The sequence below is a fragment of the Gadus chalcogrammus genome, chromosome 1 (assembly GCF_026213295.1).
Source record: "Gadus chalcogrammus isolate NIFS_2021 chromosome 1, NIFS_Gcha_1.0, whole genome shotgun sequence".
Classification (NCBI taxonomy): domain Eukaryota; kingdom Metazoa; phylum Chordata; class Actinopteri; order Gadiformes; family Gadidae; genus Gadus; species Gadus chalcogrammus.
The window spans coordinates 4,437,993-4,465,449 of NC_079412.1; the positions used below are offsets into that span (position 1 = coordinate 4,437,993).

At 45.3% G+C, this 27,457-nt stretch overlaps 1 protein-coding gene across 1 annotated transcript in view; it reads right to left on the reverse strand.

Annotated features, from left to right (window-relative positions):
• The window catches only part of cdk18 (cyclin dependent kinase 18), a 38,451-nt gene extending 29,439 nt beyond the window's left edge, over positions 1 to 9,012 (reverse strand). The window contains exon 1 of the mRNA XM_056612281.1: positions 8,790 to 9,012. The gene's annotated coding sequence lies outside the window, so the exon portion shown is untranslated. The remainder of the gene's footprint in view (positions 1 to 8,789) is intronic.
• Positions 9,013 to 27,457: the final 18,445 nt, after the last annotated feature.

Sequence of the window (27,457 nt, forward strand, 5' to 3'; positions counted from 1 at the left end):
TCTCTCCTTCTCCCTCCATCCCTCTCCTTCTTCTCTATCGCTCTCCTTCTCCCTCTATCTCTCTCCTTCTCCCTCTATCTCTCTCCTACTCCCTCTATCTCTCTCCTTCTCCCTCCATCCCTCTCCTTCTTCTCTATCGCTCTCCTTCTCCCTCTATCCCTCTCCTTCCTCTCTATCTCTCTCCTTCTCCCTCTATCTCTCTCCTACTCCCTCTATCTCTCTCCTTCTCCCTCTATCTCTCTCCTACTCCCTCTATCTCTCTCCTTCTCCCTCTATCTCTCTCCTACTCCCTCTATCTCGCTCCTTCTCCCCCTATCTCTCTCTCTTCCCTCTATCTCGCTCCTTCTCCCCCTATCTCTCTCTCTTCCCTCTATCTCTCTCCTTCTCCCCCTATCTCTCTCCTTCTCCCCCTATCTCTCTCCTTCTCCCCCTATCTCTCTCCTTCTCCCTCTACATCTCTCATTCTCCCTCTATCTCTCTCCTTCTCCCTCTATCTCTCTCCTTCTCCCTCTATCTCTCTCCTTCTCCCTCTATCTCTCTCCTTCTCCCTCTATCTCTCTCCTTCTCCCTCTATCCCTCTCCTTCCTCTCTATCTCTCTCCTTCTCCCTCTATCTCTCTCCTTCCTCTCTATCGCTCTCCTTCTCCCTCTATCTCTCTCCTTCCTCTCTATCTCTCTCCTTCTCCCTCTATCCCTCTCCTTCCTCTCTATCTCTCTCCTTCTCCCTCTATCTCTCTCCTTCCTCTCTATCGCTCTCCTTCTCCCTCTATCTCTCTCCTTCCTCTCTATTGCTCTCCTTCTCCCTCTATCCCTCTCCTTCCTCTCTATCGCTCTCCTTCTCCCTCTATCTCTCTCCTTCCTCTCTATCGCTCTCCTTCTCCCCCTATCTCTCTCCTTCTCCCTCTCCCACGCCTCTAGAGTGGACATAGAGGTAATTTCTTAAAATCAATGATAACAATGATTGTCTTTGTTTTCTTCTCTGAGACATAACACGTTAGGCTACTTTGCTTTTATTTACTTGGCATTGAGCATGGGCTGAATGTGTTTTTTCGTTCAATACAAGTCTGTATTTTGGTACAGCAAGTCGAAAAATAATTACAATTTGCTAATTAGTAGCTAACTTGAAAAAGTATTTTACATCCTTAAAGGAGAATCGTTTGATCATTCACTGCAAAGCATTACAACTATTATCTATTGAACTATTATGCCTCAACACGATCGTCTTATCCTGCTGGCCATCCTAGTTCAACAAGCCCTGGAAAAACTGGATATTTCATGTATTGTCGATCTCGTAATGCACCAGAATCTTTTGATCTGTATGATTTGAAGCTCACATGGAAAGCACCTTTCTTGTTAGCAACACTCTCATTTGAATACGTGTTTGTATAGAATGCATTAAAAACGATTAGACACGGTAATGGTTTTAGAAACTATGGCTCCCTTTTAAGAGGACACATTGGTTACAATTTTTTACAATATTTTGCGGATTTGAAGGGGATCTTGCACATTGTCCACAAATGCGTATTGTGTACAGAACAGACTGAACACAACATTCTCCCTCTGGAAATTTAAAAACATTAGCCTCATTTGATTTTAATTGGTACATTTTTCAGCATGGGGACAAATGCTATATCTAATTGAACTTCCTGAAATCATAGGGTTTTAAATAGCCTACAAGATCTTCTGAAACTGCTGCTTTTGTGGTCCGCTATTATTTGATAACACATTGAAAATGTAAATAATTACCCTTCTGTCCTGGCTGCTCATTGAGAAGTGGGTCAGCTACAATAAAACACATGAGCTGAGCGTGTCTTATGGTTCACCGGGCCTATGAGCTATGACACATATTCATGTGCGCTGCCTAACACAACACATGATGCGTACATGTGCTATATCTGTGTCTCAGCCACAGTGTTTTTGTTTCCCTCCTCTACGCCTTTTGTCTCTTTTTTCTCTCATTTGTTAGTTCATTATGTTCACTGACCAGAGATCAGTTTGATGAAGGTCTAGGAGCGAAACATTACGACTAATAAAGGTGGTCATTATCAAAGGTGTAGTAAAGGTGATCATTATTATCTTTTTTTTAAGGTTATAACTGAACATTGACATTTTCAAGATTGGTCTAGTACAATAAATATACACCTTTTAATGAAAAGCCAACCCCATCACAAGCCATAAGTGTAATCCTGGTTGCGTTTGGTATGGCTGAAGTTAACCATGTGGATAGATGGTCAGCTTTAAAAGATTGTGTTTTACTTAAAACATTAAGTATGTACATAAATGCGTAGTCCTTTCTACTTTTCTATTCAGAACGCTGGGCTCAGCTGGAAAGACCCTGAGAAGGTTTGTGCATTGAAGGTAAAACCTGAACGAACGCGTGCAGAACGCAGCTTTAGAACGCACAATAGAGAGGGAAGCACAGCTTCAGAATACCTGCCCACGTCAAGGCTTGTGGTGAGACATAAATAAATAGGACTCCTCTTTCTTTCTTTCTTCAGAACTTTGTGTCTTCTCCCGTCATGCCATTTACTTTCCTGTGGTGAAACAGCAGATTAGTGTGCGCCCGTGCACGTGAAGGGAGAAAAGGAAAAAAGAGCACAAATGTTTGTGTGTCTACAACGTCCATGCATCTGTGAGTGTGTTGTCGTGTGGGTTTGAGTGTGTGCATGTGTGTTGATACAGGGTTGATGTGCACTCAAGCCAAACCTTTCCCTGCAGTCACATTACTGTCTGCCCCAGCACACACACACACACACACACACACACACACACACACACACACACACACACACACACACACACACACACACACACACACACACACACACACACACACACACACACACACGCACACGCACGCACACACAAGCTGCTCATGGTAGCCTTGTCCTTTGAGTGCAGTGCCTCTCAGAGGTGAAAGGGGGCGCTAGGGATGGATTCAGGGGAAACATAATAATAATAGGGTTATTTAATAATGGTTAAGTAACAATGACCAGCCTCTCTGTGGACGTCCCATGCATCACAGAAAATCTGGCCCTGCTCATCTCTTATAATTACATTTCCCAAGGTCCTGATTTGATCCGGACATTGATATTGGTGGTCAGCTGTTTGAAAGACTGAAACATAGCCTTTCATTCAACACAGTCTGAATTATAACATTTTTATTGTTATTATTTTGAATAATTTTATTTTGCCAGAATGTTCTTCTTCACATATTACTGTATGATTTAAAGAGGTTAATCGTAAATAGTGTTGGTATTGCAAAGGTAGGTTAACAATAAGATGCATCTTATGTCTCAAAACAAAACCGATGCACTTTATCATGATGAACATTTAAGAGGTCACCTTCAAATGGCACAGCGCTATATGGACACAATAACACTCCTCAAATGATCACTAAAGAAGTGTAAAGTCGATGAGGCCCCGGCTGGTATTAATGGGTGTACAGTGGAGCGTACTGTTGAGACACCTCAGATTAAGGCTGGTGAATGTTACCGTCAACAACGCAGACGACGTAACAATACATCCTCTGTCTTCCTGCCTCTCTCTGTTTATCCCCAGCCCCTTGGCAGTCCCCTGCCCCTCCTGCCCCATGCATGATGTGTGTGTGGACAGTGGACCTACTGTAAAACACTGGGGCTACACAAGCACAACAAACACCTCATGTTGCTGGGTCAACAGCAGACTAGTCCATTGTTGACATGCTCCCTGAGCGCACCGCCGCAAGCAAAGGGCTGATGTCAGAAGTCGGAAAAAAAGGAAAAGAAAAACATGTCACAGGAAAAGCCTTGCTGGCTACTAATGGCTGAAATTGGATCCAATGGGTCTCTCATTGGCTCAACGTGATGTCACTTGATGGGAGGCATCGCCTGCCACCAATTTGAGCAAATTAGAAACAGTGATTGCACCGACTGCCCTTATGGTATCATAATACATTTTATTGTAGTTTGATAAAGTGGTAAATCTTTGGAGAGACTTTTTATAGAAGTTTTGATAGATTTTCCCGTCAAAAGCCCAAATCAGTTGCTCATTATCTAGCAAAAAACACACAGCCTTCCCTTTCCTTATAACAAATTGTGTTGCTGCATTTAACACACTATTGGACATTCCTTATCAACATGTATTGCAACATTCAGCTTCACCTCAGAAAACAACGACCAGCCTCAACTCAAACTGAAAAAAGAAAGTATGATAAACATTCAGTGCTTATTTTATGCAAGAATATTTCCGCAATTCCTTTAAAAGGATGTTTTATATCACATACCCACCACTGGTGGGTATGTGCACCACAAGTTATTGTTGGTGTGTGTATCACAGGTTATGGTGGGTGTGTGTACCTCAGGTAATGGTGGGTGTGTGTACCACAGATTATGTTGGGTGTGTGTACCACAGGTTATGGTGTGTGTACCAAAGATTATGTTGGGTGTGTGTACCACAGGTTATGGTGGGTGTGTGTACAACAGGTTTTGGTTGGTGTGTGTACCACAGGTTTTGGTTGGTGTGTGTACCACAGGTTATGGTGTGTGAGTGTACCACAGGTTATGGTGGGTGTGTGTTTGTGTTTTATTTTAATATTATTTTCATAGTTGCATGCAATCAAGTTCTTTCCATTTAAATGTCCCTCCCTGATGTTTTTTACTAACACACTGTCCTCCTTGCACTTATAATGGTGTATTTAATGACCCACTGGCACTATTTGCTCAGCCAGCACATTCATCTATATTGTACCGTTTGCATATGAGGTGGTCCGCGTAAAGCTCTTGGTAATTATTTTGTGGTCACCTGGGGACAAAGGTTGGGAACCCCAACTCCTCCTCCTCCTATCCACTATATTCATTTTGGCACCACCTTTCACGAGAAGCGGTAATGTTCCCCAGCGATACATAGGGTTTTGCCACCGACACTTGTCCATAGGGACTTGACAGACATTTATTCAAAGGATCACTCCATTGCCCCAATCGCAGTGATTGACCACTTGATAGTACAACTGTAAAAAAAATGTTTAACGTAAAACCATGAGACATATATTATAATTTTGTCTGCAGTAATTTTCAACAACAGGCTCGGACTCAGCAATCAGGTGTAAGCACACTATTACACCTGCGTTCTAAAATATATATTTCAAGATCGGACACAGCTCTCCTGACCTTTCTGTCTGCCGGGGTGATCTACATCACCTGCGCTGAATGTGTCTCCCCGTCTTGACGTCAGTGCTGCATGTTCCACTTGGGCCTGCTTCCCCCCCTCCCTGGAGGAGATAGCGGTGACTCACAGCCCCGCCCCCGCCGTCCTCAACATACGATCACACACCCATCCATCGGGGCCCTCTTCTGCTCTTTGACGCCGGGGGGGGACGGTATCACGGGTAAAGAAAGGATGGCAATGATCTAAAGCTGCTCGGCTCCTCTGCTCCCCCTGAGAGCTTTGGGGGGAGGGGGGGATGACCTGCCAGGCCAGCCACCGCCAACCGCCTCATGACCAGATCAGCTGTGTCACGCTACAGGCCTCGGAGAGATAGCCAGATGTAACAGCCGTTGCATGACGCCACTGTGGTGGTTTGGTGTTGGAGAGGAATGGATTCATTCGGAGAGCACACAGACTGCCGGGGAGTCATACCAGTATTTGAGACTGTTTGTAAAATGTCGTTATGCATAGCTGTTACTGTAACTAGTGGGGCAGTTGCTCAGGAGGTAAAACGGGTTGACTGGTAACCGGAGGTTTGCTAGTTTGATCCCTGGGCAATACGCCTCACCTTGACTGCTCCTGACGAGCTGGCTGATGCCAGGCGTGGTTGACTCCGTCGGTGTGCTTAGGTGAATGAATGGTTGTCAGTCGCTTTTGATAAAAGCGTCAGCAAAATGCCCTAAATGTAGATGTCAATGTAACTATAACGGTTGCAACGACGCAATGATTAGTTGTGTCAGTGAATGTGTGTGGAAAAGAGAAATGGGTGCATGGGCTCTATCTTGGATGAAATGAAGTCACCTCGGAGGAAAACGGATGCAGCCGCTCATTCTAAATCACAGAGCGGATGTGTCTAATACAAGGGGCACCGTTAGTCTGCGAGCACCAGTCAATGCTTAACATTGGATTTAATCCATTTAGATGGTAGAAAATACATTTGTTTGGGTTGCAGATTTGAACAGAGCATTGAACTGTCATTTTTAATATTCCACATCTTATGGGCTTTCAGTGAACTTGTGTTTCAGAGAACAGAGTGCTTTGTTCTCAGATGTTGAGCTACTTCTGTGATCACAGCCCCATTACCAATATGTCATAAATAATCCTCCAGTCGTGGCGGACATATCTTTGATCTGCTGGGTGGTGTAGGCCTGCTTGTCCTCATGTTCCCAAGATTTTGTCCGGACGGAGAGTCCAGACCGTGAGGCCAAATCCCACATGGGGGCAAAGAACACATTGACTCTACTGTGCTAGCTTAATATTTATTAACTAAAGTATTAATCATTTGTTTTAATTTATTGCTTGTTTTACAGAGTTTGAATGAGAGCCACGTGAGCCAAACACAACTACATGTGCCATAGTTGAGGGACAACAATGATTATCTTCTTCTGAATGAGCTATCTTCAATGTGCTCCAAAAACCTACGATCTGTGTTTGGATAGATTTACAGACATCTTTTTCAACCACCAATTTGTGGATTTTCCAATAGTCATGAAAACTGCTGCCGGTTTCAGTAATCAATGAGAGGAACCATTATGAAATATTCAATAAGTTGATGACGAAGAAGATCAGATGTGCATTCAAGTACAAATGTCAAATCTATAAGGACCCAGGTCCCTAATCAGTCACTCTGTACTAATGCAAAACATCCTATGACCAACCATCTAGATACTAGGTACTAGGACCTGATTCTCAAATAAGCAATGTTGACCCCACAGATTGTCAATCACAGAGGCAATTAACGAGCAATAAAGCCTGGAAATAAAGTTCAAGCCAACCAAGAGCAATATGGTCTCTTGTTGCAAGCAAAAGAGCAGGCCTTCAAGATGATATAACAAGACACGTTAAGTGGCTTCGCTTACAGCAGGATGACTTTTACCAGACTCCCAAGATGGGCTCGTATCTGGCCACGGGCAACACTGTCGCTGAATGAAGCCCATTCAGAACTAATGCCTCGTTGAAAACACACACACCAGGGAGACACACACCCCTATGAGATCTTCATGGCTATGGTCACTCTCACACTCACTCAAATATAGTTGCAGACACATCACACCAAAACAAACACACTAAATCATCCATACTGAAATATATATCAGTGAGAAGAAGCAAAAATGGTTGTTTGCATTTAGATCATACTGCAGGAGTCATGATTATAATCATTGTGAATCACCATTCAGAATGAAAGCCTATGACAGAGTCTAGACTGGAGTTACTCCTATGTTCAATTCCAAGTTAAGAGTGCAAACACCACAAGTAACAGAACAGACAGTTAACTGCTTAAACAATCTCGCAGAGTAGGGTTAAGTAATTACATGTCCATTTAAAGAAAGGTGAGATGACTATAGCTATGTCAGGAGTTGATGAGACAACAGACACCACCATCACAGGTCAGTGAGTTCTCACTCACATTACTCACTGGTTACTGACATTCAAGCTGCTCTTAAACAAGTGTCAGGGTGTAAATTATGCACACGAGCAACACTTTCATGGCCACCCTCCAATCACAATCACAGAAGCAAAAACATACATAGATCCACCCATATCGATACTTATTTCTCCGATTCATGATCGATTGACATACTAGAACAAAGTATGTGAGTCTTACTCCTGTTTGACGTATCCCTATCCCCTGCAGTAGAGATACCTTCGGTTGCTGAATGTGTCTCTGCTCCTGAGAGCAGCATAAGGACGGTACTCATGGTGTCCGTCAGGACCCGCGTATCACAAGAGAGCCCATTCAAAACACAAACCCCTTGCTGGCGTTTGTTTTAAGGTGGTGCTACTGTCATGTGACTTGAGATGTGAACTAGTGCTGTACAGTATTATCATGAATCCGCTCCAGGAGAGAAGCTGATTTATGCGCTGCCAATGGTAGGAGAAAAAGCCATAATAATCCATAATAGCACCGTTGTTTTATGTTGGTATTATCACTAAGGGCTAATGAGTGTCACAAGGATAATGAAGCTAACTGCATATTTAATATGTATATGAAAAAAAAAAAATATTTAATAAAAATGATAATGAATAGGTCTGTATGATCGAACCAAGAACAAACACTAAGTCGATGAAGATGTGTGTAGACACATACCCACATACAGACCCTCTGCTCGTGTAAACAGTGTGTGTGTGTGCTGCAGCTTAGACAACTGGGATTAAAAGTGCCCTTGTTGCCTTAACACTCATCCACACGGTCAGTGCACACCTGAGCACTGATGCCTGGGGCACACATTGAGACAGCAGCGAGACCCACAGAGAGACTGAGCGAGAGACACATGGAGGGCATGCTGCAGTTTGCTTTGGTTTCACGACATATAAGGACAAAATAACTGAAACGAATGTAACGCATGTTCATCTAAGCCATCAGACCAACCATTGATATACCTCCTTCACCGGACCCACGTCTCCACCTCCGTATATCGCTATGACTTAACAAATCTGGGTGCCACCTGAAAGGTTCACACACCTGCTACTGCTCCTCAAACCCACAAACCCCCCGAGGCAAGATGAGGTCATTATCATGCAACGGCCAACATAGATGAGACAAGTTTGTAGAGGAGTGGGGAGAGGGAGGGGAGGGGGTGGGGGGGGGAGTCATTGCTTACTTACAGGAGTGACGAGATCATCCACAGGCTTCTCCTCTCTCTCTTTACGTTCCCGTCTCTATCTTTAAGCCACTCGGTCGAGCCTGCCTCCCACGGTGCCGGCTAAATCCACAGCCTCCGCTCGCTGCAACGGGCAGGCGGAGGGGGATGGCGAGGACCACGAGGAAGAGGAGGACCACGAAGAAGCAGAGGAGCACCTCTGGAAGCTCAGGAGATGGGGGAGACGGTCAGCAGTGCCCTGGCCAGACGCAAGATGAGGAACTGAATGAAGATCTGGCAGACTGGAGTGCATGAGGCACGGAGAGAGAGAGCGGGGGCATATAAATAAACACACACACATGTGCGCGCTTGCACGCTAGCATGCAGTGAGGAGAGAAGGAGGCGAGGAGCGCGAGCTGTACGCAGGGCTTAAATAGTTGGCCCTAGTCCCCTCCCCTTCCCCGGCTTCAACCCGCCCTCATCGTTATGGCAACGGCCAATCCGGGCACTACGAAGCCCTGGCTCCCCTGGTGGCCTGTCGTGTTGACGTAATTCTCACAAACCGGGCAGGAGCCGTGGGAGCCTGTGACTATATTTGTGCTATACGTGAGCATGTGCTTATCAACGGTGCACTTAGCGCTGTGTGTTTAGCATCCAAATGCTGCAGCGGTGTGTTTAGTACATTTCCATTTAGGGGATTTAGCAGACGTTTCATTTCAAAGTACCCTGCAACCATTTATCCACACATTCACACTCCGACGGCGGAGTCGACCACACAGAGCGACTCAGAGACACCTCGACACTAGGGATGGAATTTAAAATATCCGGTTACCCGTCAACCAGCTCTACCTCCTGAGCTTCTGCCGCCCGGTAGTCAGTCAGCTAGCGGTCCTTAGCGCTTCCTCACGGAGCGACCATCTGGGAGCAGGCGGGGGTCTGTGTGTCAGCTCGCTGGGGGCCTGAGGGTGAGGAGCTCTTGGAGTCAACAGGTCCGCAGGGGGCCTCGTTTCTGGGAAGTCTGATGGTTCTCTCGTCTCTCCCCCCCATGACTCCTCTCGTCTCTCTCCCCCTCATGACTCCTCTCATCTCGGCCCCTCACGACGGTCTCTCTCTTCTGTCCCCGTCATGACAGTCTCTCTTCTCTCCCCGTCATGACGGTCTCTCTCTTCTCTCCCCGTCATGACGGTCTCTCTCTTCTCTCCCCAAATGACGGTCTCTCTCTTCTCTCCCCGTCATGACGGTCTCTCTCTTCTCTCCCCGTCATGACGGTCTCTCTCTTCTCTCCCCGTCATGAAAGTCTCTTTCTTCTCTCCCCGTCATGACGGTGTCTCTCTTCTCTCCCCGTCATGAAAGTCTCTCTCTTCTCTCCCCCTCATGAAAGTCTCACTCTTCTCTCCCCCTCATTTGAGTCCCCTAATGTCATGAAAAACCTGTGCACTCCCAGAGCAGCCCCTCGGGGTGTCTCCAGAGCTCCAGCATCAAGATAAATCGACTGTTTTAATTGTAGTTCTCTCCGTCTCTCTCCGTCTGACGTTCGCTCTTTCAGCTGCTCTCTCCCTGAATCTGATGGGGAGACCCACAGACGGGTACTGGGGAGGACCAGGAGGCTCTCAGCTCCGCACAGGGCCGGTGATGGACAGGGCTGGGGAGGGACAGGGCTGGGGAGGGACAGGGCTGGAGAGGGACGGGAGGCCCTCAGCTCCCAACATGGCTAGAGAGGGCCCCCTCAGGGCTGGGGAAGGACAGTGCAGGCAGGCAGGTGGAAGGCAGTTGGAAAGGTGATTGACAAGAGGGGGAAGCTGGTAGCACGCTAAGTACGGTAAGCGGCCTCTGGCCGAGCATCTGGTTAAAGAAGAACCTGATGGGTTACATGAAGACCGCTTGGGACTGAAGGACTCCCCAAAGAGTATAGGAGCAAATAAGGCTAGCCGAAGCTAAACCCTCTTCCTGGGTCTGCTAACGTCTGCGGCCCTATGTTGCCGCCCCACCCCAGGCCCGATCCAAGGGGTGATCCTCCTAAGAGAGGAGACCCAGGTCCAGGCAGAGCCTACCTTAACTTTTCATCCCCAGCCCCCTTGTCCCTCTTTGCCATGGTTTAAATAAAGATGCCCTGAATGGGTTTAAGCCACAGCCGTTTCAGCATTTACTGACTGTACACACAAGCGCACACACAGGTGCACGCACACAGCACTAAAGGTGTGCGTGGTAAAGTCAACACCCATCCCACTGATTGCATCACGAATCATTGCATATGAGTCTGCCTTATGTGGAGAAGGTGGCTAAGCGTGGGTTCAGTTAGCGATACAACCGCTACAGCCTGAGAACTTTGCCCTACACACACACACATACAGACATACACTATGAAGCTGATCAATACATATGAACCTCAAGACCTATACACATTTGTTTGACTTGAGAGAAGTTAATGAGCAGATCTGGATACTCCAGGTATAGATTTAGTTTACAATACTCTTTGGTCTTTGGTCCTCCATAGTAATTGACACACACACACCCACACGTACGCACACACACATGTACGTACACAGACGTACATACATACACACACACACACACACACACACACACACACACACACACACACACACACACACACACACACACACACACACACACACACACACACACACACACACACACACACACATACGCACTCACTGACACAGCACACACACACGTATGTAAACACACACGTACACGCACACGTACTCACACACACACACACACACACACACACACACACACACACACACACACACACACACACACACACACACACACACACACACACACACACACACACACACACACAGACACACACACACACATTCACACACAAACCTGAAAATAAGCTGACCAATACGTAAGAACCTCAAGACAATCCACATTTGTTTGACCGGAGAGAAGTTAATGAGCCGTTTTGAATTCTCCAGGTATGGATTTAGTTTCCAAAACTAGTTTCCAACACTTTGATCCTAGCTGTTAAATTGTTTTTTGTGCTACATGGTTACACTGCAGGAGACACCGCCTACGATGCAGTGGAAAGCCTTGAGAGAAGGGCCCCACATCTCCACCTCAGCGTAATCAGCTCTCGTCTCATGAGTAGGAGGCTGCGTGCCATCTTATTAGATCAACAGTGTTTATCAGTCTGATGGTAGGTGGCTTCATAAAGAGGCCAGCTGAAGAAAGGCAAGCACATCAACTGACACGGTGAGATAGCCAGAAGGTAGTCTGAGTTGGCATCCAGCCTTTTTCCATACTAGTACAGTAAATGTGCAGTACTGGGTTGTATTACCGCACAATTTCAGTTCTGTGTTGTATTACAGTACTATGTTCAATACTGTATTGTAGTAGAGTATATGTTCAGTACTATGCTGTAGTACAGTTCTATGTTCAGTTCTATGTTGTAGTACAGTACACATTCAGAACTGTGTTGGTTGGTTGTAGTACAGTACAATGTTCAGTACTGTGATGTAGTAGAGTATACAGTCAGTACTGTGTTCTACTACAGTAGTATCATCAGTAGTTGGTTGTACTACAGTATATGTTCAGTTCTGTGTTGTAGTGCAGTATATGTTCAGTACCGTGTTGTACTACGGTATAGGTTCAGTACTGTGTTGCACTACACAGTATATGTTCAGTACTGTGTTGTACTACAGTAAATGTTTAGTACTGTGTTGTACTACAGTACTATGTTCAGTACTGTGTTATACATACTTCACCTTGGGTTCAGGGATGCGACCAGCGTTTAAAAAACATAATAAAGTTTAGAGGATCACTCTCTTTCTAGGAAGGGACTTATTGTATGTACGTTTTTGATAGATAGGGGCGGAAGCGCACTGTGAATAGCTACCTCAAGCATTAATCGGCTTGCTGAAACAATCAGTAATTTCTTTCTGGAGTGCACTCAACTCTGGAGTTCTTGAACAAATAATTAAACCCTTTCTCCTCATTGCAATCCATTTGCCTTGTCCTCGGCAGTTGTCTATGATTGACAGGCTGTGGTTTTAATTTTGCACTACATTCTAAGTGTAAAATACTGTGTTCAATAAAGAGACCTTGGATATACCAGGTTTGGCATTCCTTTCTTGATTGTAGTTTTTCTTTTCTCTTCTTAAACATTAACACATAGGCTCAGTGTTGGCCTATTAGATAAGATTATCACTGCCACTGGGTACATGGTGACACGACCATTCAACATGAATATAACAGGAATATATGCTCTTTCCTTGTGTAGAGGAATAAATAAAGACCTGCTTTTATTCCTACATATTATTGAATTAACATTTAATTACTAATTGATAATTAGTATTGTTGCACTGCAAATCATTTCATTTTATAAAACACCCTATATTTAATTCCCACAAATTCAATTTTTGTTAAGTAAATGTTATCGATTTTTTGCCCAACATTAGGGCTTTGTTACATTCAAGCACACACACTAACACACACACACTCACGCACGCGCACACACGCACGCGCACGCACGCACGCACGCACGCACGCACACACACACACACACACACACACACACACACACACACACGCACTAGTGATACAAATCTTCAGATATGTCAAACCTTAACATATTTGCTTGTAGTTTGCAGTGCTTTTCACTCTCTCACTCTCTCATTTGTTCTATTGAGCTCAGAACAACAGGCATAGTGGAAGCCAGCTGCCGGGGCCAAGAACATTCTTCCAAGTGATTAGAACGTCCTTGAACTTCTGCTTACCGTTATAACAAACACAAACAAGCAATTAGACATGTTTATACAAGTACGACACCAGACACACGAATGCACGTAAACATGTGTATGCATACAGTTAATACCCGTTCTCTCTATCGCACTTAAAAACTGTAGGCACAGGGACTAAAATGACTCGATATGAGTGACACAAAAGATTAGAATTCCAGCCAGAACCACAGCTAATGAAGAAAGCTTTTTGGGGATAACTGGTACACACAGTCACGCACCTTCCATCATCGTCATTCCATCGGCCTTAGATACATTTCAATAAAAAATAATTGGTGCCGTTTTCTGAATTATAAACTAAATCAATCATGGGTGAGTTTGATACTAGAATATATTCATCATTTATTCATCACTGCTGGTTCCCATATCAAACGTTTTATTTAGAATACAGACATACAATACGTCATTAATGGCACAACGAGTTCTGCAAACTAGCATCACTGAAGGACAAAACCGGAGATATCTGATTGAGAATTATTCATAATACGGGGCAATTGCCCTAACAAGTCTTGCTTTTAGCTCTCTGTCACTGGGTCATGTAATTCAGAGAGTAAGGATATCCATTCATGGCACTGAGGCAGACGATGAATGAGGGTGAGTTGGTGTTATCCAGTGCCTTTCAGTGGTACACTCATCCTGAGTGGGCTGAGCAGAAAGGAAAAGGTCAAAATGTTGTTGTAGGCCTACTGTAACATAATATGCAAACAACAAAACAATAGTAGGCTATATCCTAATGAGGACTATTCAAGTGACCAACTATATACTTTTCTGTCCCCGTTATGACATTGGGCAAAAGATCAGGTCCGAACATGGCTTTAATAGAGCCTGACTGGACTGGAAAGCAGAGTTGGCACCCTGATGATCAATAAATGATCAATAAATGGTGGGTAGCGCTCAGGGGCAGATCATTTAATAACCGTTACCAGGCAACAATACACAACTCTAATTGAGTCAAATGAAAGGTTTTCTGCTATAATAATAATCTCGTGGGAGATGCCCCCACAATCACAACAATAATGTTCTCTACTATACCTATTTCAAAACAGTGGATTTTAACAGAGCACGAAAACCGCCAGTTTTTGCGAGCATTCTTGAAATTCTTGAGTGTGTGCATGCGTGCGTGCGCCGACGTGCGTGCGTGTGTGTGTGTGTGTGTGTGCGTGCATGCTTGCTTGTGTGCGTGCGTCCGTGTGTGCGTACGTGTTGGTGCGTGCGAGCGTGTGTGTGTGTGTGTGCTATTTGTAACCGATAGATGTCGAACAATACGTCAAATGTAGATAAGAATAGCATACGTGTGAGGAAAGAACAGGAGATCAATAGATTGGCTCTCTGGGAGCCGGCCCCATATGTAAGACAAAATTCACATGGCACGTAGTGTTTGTTTTCGTAATTATTACATTGCCTGTCTTTCCCTGCATTTTGCAGCTCCAATACCAGGATTACCTTTGCCCCCTATTAACTTTGTGTAAAAAAAATTAGGCCAGTTAATTGTCTGTGAAACAACAGATGCATTGTAATGACTCACTGGCTACTACTAAATATTTTTTCAGCAAAACTATCCTACGATGCATCCTTATATCTTGATTGTTTGTGAAGATCTGTTTGAACCTAATTATATTGGAGTAAACTATTTAGTCTCCCTGTAAAAACCCTATTAATGAGATTAGGAATGAGCAGTAAGCAATTTCCAACACAGCTCATGATTTGTAATAGGCTGGATCCAAAAGAACTTTGAACTTCCTTGGGATTTAACGGGTATTTTGTTGTTCTTGACGGAACACAAGTATTGTACTGCTCTTTCTCTCTCCCCATGTTTCCTTTTGGAGAACATCAGTGTTATTATTAATACACCATGTCACACACTATTGTCAGTTAATATACACATAAAATAAGTATTTTTGGCTCAGTAAAGGGCTGAAGCAATGATTGATCCATCACAAATCCACAATACAATGTCAAAACACTGAAACATCAATATTTTCAATCGTATATATCAAAAAATCTTTACAAAATAGGTGTGTAAAGTAACATGAATATGCATTTTGTCTAATAACAAAGGCAGATGTGAAGTACCTTCAGTAACAAACATCTGGAAGGCATCAGTAGAGACACGTGGAGGCTGGCAGAGACGTAGAGAGGTAACAGGCAGCAAGAAACACAGGTGGGGTGAGCCCGGAAGAAAGCTAGAGACAGGAGACAGGACGAGGCCGGTGCTTATGGTGGTTGTCTCTCTCCCACTCCCTCTCTGTACAGTTGAAGTATATTACACAACTTCTTGACATCTCTTGAAGTACAGATCATTGCTGGTGCCAAATGTGCACTTTCACAGAAAACCAATCAAGTGTACACACACACACACACACACACACACACACACACACACACACACACACACACACACACACACACACACACACACACACACACACACACACACACACACACACACACACACACAGTGGCGGTTTTAGGCACGGGCGAACCGGGCAGTCGCCCGGGGCGGCATATTTGTGGGGGGCGGCAAATCACATGGGTGGCGCCACGAGCAGTATAAAAAAAATGCGTCAACAATCTTGCCCGGGGCGTAACTGGACCTAGGATCGCCACTGCACACACACACACACACGCACACAGGGCCGTTGCTACAATTCCTGGTCCCCTAGCCAAGATTTACTGATGGGCCCCCCTGCGCTGAATTGTTGACGGGGACGGGGACGGGGGGGGGGTGGGGGGGTGGAAGGAGCACATTGTTCACCGGGGAAAGCAATAGTTGACGGGGGGGGGGGGGGGGGGGGGGGGGGGGTGGAAGGAGCACATTGTTGACCGGGGAAAGCAATTGTTCACGGGGGGGGGGGGGGGGGGGGGTGTACTATGGAAGTATGGGCTGGTGATATAATGATAATTTAGAATAAATTTTTTTTTTTTTTTTTGTGGGCCCCCCCTGGGCTGTGGGCCCCCTGAATCGTCATCACCTTTCACCCCTTATCGACGGCCCTGCACGCACACATACTGGTGATGCATTGAAAAGCAAATTTGGGCTAGGTAAGCTATTTGTATTTGTATGATTAACGTGTTAAGTCTTCCGGTCGATAAATGGTGGATCTATAAGGGTTTCAAATATCCAACATAAAACATCCTAGATATATTTTATAATGCTAAACTTGCAAAATGCATTATAATGAGGGTAACTGTTTATGCTCAATCAAAAGTTTACAACAACTACATATTCACTATGAAAACACATCCGGCAAACAAATTATATTTTCTTTTATTTTGCATAGATGCTCCCTTTCACATAAATCCCCTTCTTCTTGAACCACACCGACTTCGACTGGAGTGTCTAGCAGCAGCACTCCTGTCAGACCCAATAACTGAGTAACGAGCTTTGTGGTTTTCATGCCGCCAGCTGAAACGGGAAACATCACATTAATTATGCTGGTTGACACTAATTAGCTACTTCATGACATGAGGCAGAAAAATGGACCAAACATTGGCCTCTCTCGTGGCGGACCACTGCAGGAGCTGTCTCTGGGGGGATGGCGTGAAGTGGGCGCGAAAGCTCTGCACAGCGAGGATCCACTAAAATCCACTAAAAATAATTGTATTCTTGTGTACTAGTACAATAAGATGTAATAAAAGTAATTCTGATTCTGAATCTAATTCGAACCAGTCATGTTGATCGTTTAATTTTTAGCCAACACTTCTAAATCTCTCGCCGTAAACAGTAGGCTACGAAGTCGAACCACACAAATGAACCGACCAATTAACCGATCAACCATTAAGACTGTCTGTGAGAGAATCGGATAAAGAAAGTTAAGTTAAACAATTTCAGAGGAAAGACTAGTCTACCTACTCAGTGCGACGGTCCTGAGTACAATACAGGCTTTTAGAAGAACCCGTCCACTTCCCAAGTGGCCGGGTTTTGTCGTCAAGAAGATGATTCCCTTTTAATGAGGAAAGCCTGTTTCACACCCTGCTGTCGGACTTCACCTACCACCTTTGAAAGGAATCCCCTTAAGCATGTCCGTCTGTAATGTGCCCTGGCTTCCAGCAGACGGCAGCATATCCTTAAAGATCATAACATGAAGCCAAAGTAGCAGAATTCCAGGCATAGCCAGGGTCAGAGGGCAACAACATCAGTATCAGAGGTCACCAACATCATGGTCAGAGAACACCAACATCTTACTTGCATACTTGTAGTTCACCTGTACAATCTTATACTTGTAATAAACTTTATGATTATCATTTATTGTCTGAGTATATTCAAAAGAGCAGGCAAAGTAAGCATTTTACTGCTAGTTGTACAACAAATAAATACAAATGTGAACCTTGAACTCACCTACCTCCTTTTATTTCCCATTATATCTTCCCTGCAGGATGTAATCTCCAAGACATATTTGCATTGACATCAATTTATTACCAATAAATTATAAGAGAAATCCCAAAATAGTTCCAACGATGTTGGTCATGTACCACAAAGACCAACTCATAGTCAAACATCACTATTTAGCTCCGCATTATATGATGTTGGGGAAGATGGAGATGGTCTCATGAGACCATCCCGGTATTCCAGTTTGAGTTTCCCCAGGAATTTCAGTCTGGCATTGTCTGCGTAGCAATTGATTTCCACATATGAGCATGGCCATGCGTTGTCCAAAAAACTCTAAACTAAAATAAATCAGCCAATCAGAATTAATAACTAAGTGACCCTCTTGCTGTCAGTTAATTCAATTCAGTTAATCCTTTATCATCTGGCCTACGGATCAATTCGTTTGATTGCTTCATCATTTGTTGTGATTTCCTCAGACAATTGTTTAATCCTGGGACAGAACAATCTGCAGACTAGCAGGCTGGGGCGCTGCTTTCTTCATCACAAAGTAAAACATCCTCTTATCATTTTAAATGTCTGGGAGACTCTTTCCAGGGGCTAGCGGCTGGACTGATCTACAGAGATAAACACTATGTGTGCTCATGAGACCACGATAGTCTCAGCCGGCTAGGACGGGTCGAGCAGAGGGTGCCATGCCGTAATTCCAACGCCTCATTGTTCCAACGTCTCAATGGTCTGAAATATTTCCCATTAGATTGACATGCCACTATGCCGACGGTTCAATGTTAGGAAAACGGAACCCATTGTTCCGAAGGGCCGTTTGTCCGATATGTCAAAGAAGAGGCACATTAGGCTGACGGTTCAATATGCCGAATAGCCCTACATTTAAAGATTTTTTTACCTCTCTCTCTCTGTCTCTCTCTCTGTCTCTCTCTCTGTCTCTCTCTCTCTCTCTCTCTCTCTCTCTCTCTCTCTCTCTCTCTCTCTCTCTTATATGTAGGCCTATTCGGCATATTGAACCGTCGGCCTAATGCCCCTCCTTTTTTAAAAGTCGGACAAACGGCCCTTCGGAACAATGGGTTCCGTTTTCGTAACCGTCGGCGTAGTGGCATGTCGATCTAATGGGAAATTTTTCGGACCATTGAGACGTTGGAACAATTAGGTGTCAGAATTATGGGCAGGCCCCGAGCAGAGACGGCTGGGGGCCTCATCTGCCCCGCGGGGGGCTAATTGATGAGCCTTGTATGACATGATATGGCAGCCCTTAAAATGATACATAATAGTGAGGACGTGATGATAAGAGAGAGTTTAGAAGTAGGCATGTACTTCTGCTAGTAGAAGTTAATTATTTATAGCTCTTACAAATGGTAACTGTGGATGATTTAATTGACGGGTCTGTGAACTCACAGCGCAATTAGCGGGACGAACTATCATCCCTTTCAAAAAGAAGGCAGGATATCATTCTTTGTTCATTGCCATGTCAGGCTGATTTATATGGTCTTAAAAGTACAGAGGAGGAGTGTAAGAGATCCACATGAATAAAAGATAGCGGCGCTAGAGTGCTTAGCCCCCCTCTGCAACGCCTCTACTAACTCTCAAAAGGTAAGGCTCACACTGAGGAAAGAAAGAGAAAGAATTGGGGAGAGATTAATTTATGAGAACCAAATCGACAGAGGGATCTCTGTCTGGACGGCCAGGTTGGCAGCTGGTCGTTCTAGTACATGGGAAATATACGAGACCAGACGATAGATTAGACAGAATAAGGCTCATTGATTCCCAATGAGGTTCTGAGTGTTTGGCAGCAGAAAGCAGAATAGGAAGTGCTGTATTAATTAATCAAATTGAATCACTCTATCACCAAAACAATAATTAAAGGGAATTGTCTCTTGGTAATCATGTGCTTGTAATTGTATCTAATAAATAGTTGCGGTGCGGATATCCCCGCTTGGGTGTTGTTGTTTAAGGAAAGTGTCAGTTGTACTTTTTGCAGCAGCAACAATTTAAACACTAGCCAGAAACGTCAACCCTGCTCCTTGAAAAGCAAGCAACTGTACAGTTTAAACTGTCTGATGGCTTTAATGCAACTAAAACTGAAGATTGAATTGGTCGATTTAGCATTTCTTTAAATAATAATAATAGCATATTGCATTAGGAATGGTATTAGTGTGTTTAAGTTTTCTTGGCAGGAATGATACACTGTAGGTATCATTTTGCTACGCCGGTGTGCTAATATAACATCATTTTAAGGGAAGAAGATTGCAGCCTTTAGAAGGGATTAGCAGAAGCTATTGTGGCGGGAGAGTCTGGGATACATACACATTCCCAAGCATTACTACTGCTCGACTGCTCTAAATGCTCCAATATGCTTATAGATCATATTTTCCCCTTCAAATAGTCAGTCAATAATGTGAATCTTGCAATGATGAGCAGAAGCAACGATCATTTTGTAATGGCGTATTTATGGCACTGGGTGGTGCTCAAGTGACAGTTGTAGTTTGAAACTGAGTTGAAGGTTTCTACTTTTCCAACATGGTGGATTCTGGCCTGTTTCCATGTCTGCAGACATTCCTCCCAGTCATTCAGGTGACGAGTATCACATCCAACAGTATCCCTGCAATACTTTGAACGCATGCAAATGAAAGGCACTGGCAACCTAATTACTTAAACCAAATCCCTTCTGCCATCCAACCCCTCATTCCTAGCGAAGATACTGGAGGAGGTGTTGGTCTCTCCATTTCTCACACATTCCGGAGACTCCCAAAATACAAATTAAATCTATTTTGATCAGGCGGGATGAGCAGAGTGTATACAATGGGATAAAAGGAGCAGTATAGTAATTAATTGGGCGTAAAGTCCTATAAAAGCGTTGAAACAAAAGACATGACGTTTCGGCTACCGGACCAAACCGGTCTCAGAAGGTGGGCGGCTTAGATACGGCGCTCATAAGAAACTCCCCAACTAACGAGAAGTCAAACTAATCAATTGAACTTGATTATGGTGGTTGTCGCCCCGATGCCATAGTTTGGCTGATAATAGCAAACCTTCACTAAACCAACTTTGACAGTTGGGACTCCATGGAGGTACACTATTTAATAGCATCCATGTTATGCATAAAAATAAGGGTTCCCTCTCCCATCCACACACTCAATTGGTATTCCTGACACCTCTGAAATGACACAGCCGGCGAGGCTGGCAGCAGGGCTAATAGTGATGGACAGTGGGCTGATTTGTTCCCACAGGGGAGAACACTTGGGATTGGCTAAGATAAATAACTATCCACATTTTGGGATGGCTTCATTAGGGGGGCATGTCTTTTCTAGTAAGTGTTACCCGTGCTGTAAGAGATGAACAAATAATCAATGAGTGAACAAATGTGATAAAAAAAGAGGGCAAAACCGAACATAGGCCGATACTTTTGGAGCAAGCATTTCCAAGACAGTGTTGAATGCAGCGTAAATTGTTGATTGTGCTGGAGAGAGATAGAAATAGAAAAAGACAAGAGCGAGAGGGTAAGAGGATCAACAGCTGGAAACTAAGGCCCACAATAGGAGCATTAGGGGATCACAGATCCAAATGTCATCACCCAGTGACGACCTAACTGTGCTGACCTTGTGTAACCAAATGGTATTTGCTTTTATTTAGTCCTTGTTGATAATTGATATCTGTTGTTTAATTTTATTTGACTGTGGAAACTTTTATTTTTAAAACTCCTTGTTCCAAGGTTTTAGACGCAGACGTTAATGGGATGAGAATTTCGATGCCAAGTGATGTTACTCCACATTAACCACTGCTAATGTAACAAACAATTCAAGTAGACCAATGCTCAGAATATCATTTGTCCGTTCATAATGTTAAGATGGATGGCTCCCTGATTGAGGATTATTTTATCTGTAAGGGTTTCAGAGACCGAAGGAGACAACACACTCTGTATTTTGGTCATGAGTCACGGCTCGGGACGTCTGCAGAATCACATTCCTCCACCGGCGCCCTTTGGCCCCAGCCCGCTCCCTCTGTCATGGAAGTGGAGATGTAGCGCTCGTCCAAGTGGCTCCCAAGGGCCACTCAGAGGGAGAACAGACACACTGAAGAGCACGGGAATGGTCTCTCAAGCATCTAGGTGTGTGTGTGTGTGTGGGGCGGTCAGATGGGTTTGTCTGTTGCAGACTTAAAATTGCAGGTATCGGCTCCTGGCGGTGACTCACCCCATCATCTCAACAAGTTCACCATTCATATTTATTATCGACTGTTTCTACACGGAGCCTTGCCATCAGAAATTACACTGAAGAGGTTCAGGAGTGCAGAGAGAAAGAGTGCTAAATAAGCACCCAACACACCCAACGGCCAAAGTGGCTTCTTGCTCATAACATACGTGATTTGTGATCAATATTTCATTGCGTCTCTCCCTCCAGCTGCCTTCCAGCCACCTCCTCCAGCACCAAATGGAGTTGTGTTCCACACCAGGGGTCCGGCTGTCACTCACACTGGTTAATAGCAGCGCCGATACGAATGATTTCCCAGATCTCAGCGGCTGTCCAGCGTGGCGGCGTCCAGATGGCAACCCACCCCTCCTCCTTACGAGCCCCCCCGTCACAGGTGACCTTTAAGGGGGTCATCGTCTCTTCTGCTGCAAGTCGTAATAACCAACACAAACTCACAGCAGAGAAATACCTGTACCCACTGACTGACACGTGGCTCAGCAGTGCTGTCAGGGAGAGCGAGAGAGGTAATCTATAGAGGTAGAATCCAGAGATGTAATAATCGGAGGCACCGAGAACATTGCGTTCACAACTGGAGCATAAGTCTGCTCGACAATATTTTCCCAACAAATCCTCACATTGAATCGCCCCCCCTCCCTCCTCCTCTTCCTCCTGAGAGATGAAGCTAGCGTTCCACTGCCGTCAGCCAGCAGTGTATCCTGGTGTAAACACTGCCTGTCAGCCTTTTCTGCGTGGCCGTGCATTATGACTATGAATATTTGAGTTAAAAAGCCTCCATCAGTGAGTTTTTTGTTGTTATTTATTCTCATGTTAAAAATCTATCGTGGTCATCGGAGCTTACCCACACACACGAAGGTGATGTTTACTCTGTGGTCAAATCATTCGATATGAGGCCGGCGTCTGAGGTTTAATGAGCGGCTTCTCGATCGCTCCCTCTCGGGTTTGACATTCAAACAACATCAATAATAATAGGGCTCGCTATTCATTGAAACACACAGTGATCACATCAACCAGGGACAATTACTTTATCCAGACATGGAAAAATGCTCAAAACCACAACAATGATATCAAGTGTTTGGTATTTCTAGTGAATCAAATGATAATGCTTAATACCTACTCCCTGGAAACTGCTTTTCATCATTTGTTTACTCCTGAGCCATGACAATTTATTCAGGATATTACTTCTCACAAATCACGTCAATTTCTGTCTATCTGTCCGTCCATCTGCCTCTCAGCTTTTCTGGGTGGAATGTGAGACTTGACAGCTGCAGTGTTATTCACAGGTCTCAGTTAACAGGATTCACTCTTCAGCACAATAATATTACAATGACAAAAAGAAAGAAGGCAAAATATCAAAAACATAAATTCTACTATTCAGCTTATTGCTGCCAAGATGGGCCGAACAATGGTGAGAATAACAGGAAACCATAGACTAGCATAAGCATAAAAAAACAAAGAAAGAACAATGAAACAAAGAAGTAAGTTGACTGTGAAAGTGGGACTGCGGAGGCGACAATGTCTCCAACTATCAACACTTTCACAACCACCACTATCCCCACCACCACTGTCACTAACACCACTATCCCCACCACCATTGTCACTAACACCACTATCCCCACCACCACTGTCACTAACACCACTATCACCACCACCACTGTCACTAACTATCACCACCACCACTGTCACTAACTATCACCACCACCACTGTCACTAACACCACTATCACCACCACCACTGTCACTAACTATCACCACCACCACTGTCACTAACTATCACCACCACCACTGTCACTAACTATCCCCACCACCACTGTCACTAACACCACTATCCCCACCACCACTGTCACTAACACCACTATCCCCTCCACCACTGTCACTAACACCACTATCACCACCACTGTCACTAACTATCACCACCACCACTGTCACTAACTATCACCACCACCACTGTCACTAACTATCCCCACCACCACTGTCACTAACACCACTATCCCCACCACCACTGTCACTAACACCACTATCCCCACCACCACTGTCACTAACACCACTATCACCACCACCACTGTCACTAACACCACTATCACCACCACTGTCACTAACTATCACCACCACCACTGTCACTAACTATCCCCACCACCACTGTCACTAACACCACTATCCCCACCACCACTGTCACTAACACCACTATCCCCACCACTGTCACTAACACCACTATCACCACCACCACTGTCACTAACACCACTATCACCACCACCACTGTCACTAACACCACTATCACCACCACCACTGTCACTAACACCACTATCCCCACCACCACTGTAACTAACACCACTATCACCACCACTGTCACTAACTATCACCACCACCACTGTCACTAACTATCACCACCACCGCTGTCACTAACTATCCCCACCACCACTGTCACTAACACCACTATCACCACCACCACTGTCACCACCACCACTGTCACCACCACCACTATCCCCACCTCCACTGTCACTTACACCACTATCACCACCTCCACTGTCACTAACACCACTATCACCACCTCCACTGTCACTAACACCACTATCACCACCATTTTCACCACCACCACTATAACCATCCCTATCACTACCATCACCACAACCATTATAGCCTTGAGAGCAGGAGATAAGGAGGCTCTGAGCATAGCGAGGGCAATACTGGCCCGGGCTATCAGGGACGCTAAGCGTGCACATGCCCAGAAAATCCACGGCCACTTCAGAGACAGTGGAGACACGCGGCAGCTATGGCAGGGCATCCAAGCCATCACCAACTACAGGACATCTACACCAGCCTGTGACAGTGATGCCTCTCTGCCTGATGCGCTGAACGTGTTCTACGCCCGGTTTGAAGGACAAAATTATGTGGTGGCGGAGAAGAACACCCCCTCTCCCGACGAACAAGTGCTACGTCTCACCACGGCTGAGGGGGAAAAGTCACTGCGCAGAGTGAATCCGCGTAAGGCTGCTGGCCCAGACAACATTCCCGGGAGTGTGCTCAAAGGATGTGCAGACCAGCTGGCAGATGTTCTCACGGACATCTTCAACATCTCCCTGAGCAGTGCCACCGTCCCATCGTGCTTTAAAACTATCACCATTGTCCCTGGACCGAAAAAGTCACCTGTGTCCTGCCTCAACGACCACCCGTCGCACTCACTTCTACCATCATGAAGTGCTTTGAGAGGCTGATCCTGAGGCACATAAAGAGCCTCCTGCCTCCCACCCAAGACCCTGTGCAGTTTGCGTATCGAGCAAACCGTTCCACCGACGATGCCATCTCAACCACCCTCCACCTAGCACTCACCCACCTGGACAAAAAGGACACATATGTTAGAATGCTGTTCATAGACTTCAGTTCAGCATTCAACACAATCGTCCCCCAGCACCTGATCACAAAGCTGGGCCTGCTGGGCCTGAACATCTCCCTCTGCAACTGGATCTTGGACTTTCTGACGGGGAGACCCCAGACAGTCCGGATCGGGAAAAACAACTCCACCACCACCACTCTGAGCACAGGGGCCTCTACACGGCTCGAATCACATCATCAATTTCGCCGACGATACGACCGTGGTGGATCTGATAGAAAAGAACGACGAGTCAGCTTACAGAGAGGAGGTGAAACAACTGCTAACCTGGTGCAAAGCCAACAACCTGTCCCTGAACGTAGACAAAACCAAAGAGATGGTTGTTGACTTCAGGAGAGCACAGAGGGACCACGAGCCACTGGACGTTGATGGCTCCCCGGTGGCGATCGTGAAGAACACCAAATTCCTTGGTGTCCACCTGGCCGAGAGCTTAACCTGGTCCCTCAACACCGGCTCCACTGTTAAGAAAGCCCAGCAGCGCCTCCACTTCCTGAGAAGGCTGAAGAGAGCCCACCTCCCACCCCCCATTCTCACCACTTTTTACAGAGGGACCATAGAGAGCATCCTGGGTAGCTGCATCACTGCCTGGTTCGGAAATTGCACCAAACTGGACCGCAAGAACCTGCAGCGAGTAGTGAGGACAGCCGAGAAGATCATCGGCGTCTCTCTCCCCTCCATCTCAGACATTTACACCACTCGCTGCATCCGCAAGGCAACCAGCATTGTGGATGACCCCTCCCACCCCTCACACAAATTTTTCTCCCCCCTTCCGTCTGGCAGGTGGTACCGGAGCATCCGGTCCGCCACAACCAGACTACAGTACAGCTTCTTCCCCCAGGCCATCCGACTCCTCAACTCTAAGGGACAGATCTGATCATCTCTGTTGCCCTTGGTTTATTGCACTATTGTTTAATATTCATATTCATATTTATGAATTATTATTATTATTATTTATATTCCCGCACTACTCAGACACATAGTCATATTTATATTCCCGCACTACAAATTCCACGCAGTCACTTTACTGGTTTGCAGTCATATATAGCATGTTGTTGTTGTTGTTGTTGTTGTTGTTGTTGTTGTTGTTGTTGTTGTTGTTGTTGATGTTGTTATTATTGTCGCTCTATGTTGCACCTTTTGTTCTTGGGAAACGCTATTTCATTTCACTGTATACTGTGTATATGGCTGAAATGACAATAAATTATCTTGAATCTTGAATCTTGAATTATCACCACCACCATCACTACCATAACCACTATCAGGGTAGGTCACCCAACCACCAACGCTGACCCCACTAACACCACCACCACTAACACCATCCCCACTGCCATCAGCACCAGTATCAACATTACCTCCCCCACTACCATCAACATCACCACCCCCATTATCACCAGCACCAGCACCACTATCAACCTCCAGCACTATCGCCACAATCACTACCATGATAAACACAACTATCAACACAACCAACAGTATCATTACCATCACTACCACCACCACCACTATAACCACCACCACCACTATCACCTCCACCACTATCACCTCCACCACTATCACCTCCACCACTATCACCTCCACCACCACCACTATAACCACCACCAACACTTTAATCACCACCATCAACACTACCCCTATAACTACCACCATAACCACCACCACCACCAAGACCACCACCAGCATCACCATCACCATCACCACCACTATTACCACCACCACCTTCACCATGAACACCACCATCACTATAACCGCCATCACCACAATCACTACTACCAGTACTATGAACAACACTGTCACCACCACCATAACCATGCAACCACCATCAACTGACCATCACCCACACCAACATCTCTCCCACCATCCCCTACCCCAATCGCCTTTATCCCCACCACATCCACTATTTAATATTTATTCAGTAAATAAGATTATATTGTTATAATACCACCGCCATCGCCACTACCACCGCCACTCCCACCATCGCCCCCAGCCG